The sequence below is a fragment of the Tupaia chinensis genome, unplaced genomic scaffold (assembly GCF_000334495.1).
Source record: "Tupaia chinensis unplaced genomic scaffold, TupChi_1.0 Scaffold144022_1, whole genome shotgun sequence".
Lineage (NCBI taxonomy): Eukaryota > Metazoa > Chordata > Mammalia > Scandentia > Tupaiidae > Tupaia > Tupaia belangeri.
Genome location: NW_006203874.1, coordinates 74,870 through 75,721, shown reverse-complemented (window position 1 = coordinate 75,721; position 852 = coordinate 74,870). Strand labels below are relative to the sequence as shown.

At 42.7% G+C, this 852-nt stretch overlaps 1 pseudogene; it reads left to right on the top strand.

Annotated features, from left to right (window-relative positions):
* The first annotated feature begins 713 nt into the window (after positions 1–713).
* The window catches only part of LOC102477706 (eukaryotic translation initiation factor 2 subunit 2-like), a 3,176-nt pseudogene continuing 3,037 nt past the window's right edge, over positions 714–852 (top strand).

Here is an 852-nt window from a genome sequence, read left to right as displayed (position 1 = left end):
GAAAGAGACTGAGAGGAAAAGTAGAAAGCAAGCTGCCATGTCTCACTTAAACCACGGTCGGCCATGTGGGAATCCAGCACCATAACCACCATGCTACCTGCTGGCCCCAAGAAAAACATTTTTTAACTTCAACCTATATATGTATTTTTGTTGCAGAAACATGTGACAGGGTAATTATGCATAAACATTATAAATATTAGGATTCAACAATAAAACAGTATCTTGAGGGGGAGTTACAAAAGAAATAAGAGAAAAAGGAACCACGTAAAATTTCTGATCATTAAAAAGAGTTTGTGCTATTTTAAAATGTAGTATCAAACCACAGTATTTAGATTTAATTGGCTATATTTAAAAGATGTGCTAAAAGCTTTATTTTTAAGTAAAATATTCACAGAATGTTGAAAATTATATCCTTTGTAACTATTTATATTTACTACTAAAAAAGTACACACCAACTTTAAAATATATCATCTATATTATCCCCTTTATAAGGCTGTTTTTTCTAAAATCTTCTTGGGCATATGTGATGTCTGGACCTCTGCACTGGGCACAGCATCGCGACGGAAGTGCTGGGCCGGCACGATCAGGGAGACCGTCCCTCCTGAGCCCCACACTGCCTTTATTAGCGGCATCTGTCCACACCACAGGGCCGGGGTCGGGGCTTCTCCAACACCTGCTGCACTTCACTCCCTCCCTGCTATCCCACATGCAGAATGCCCCAAGGTAACCGTCCTGTTCTCACTTCAGACCAGGGCCACTTCGACCAGAGACTGACCCTCCCTGAGGGGCATGGCTGTGGCTGGCCTGGGTCATTGGGCCGCCAGTGACTCCTACATCAAAGGCTCCTCTTCT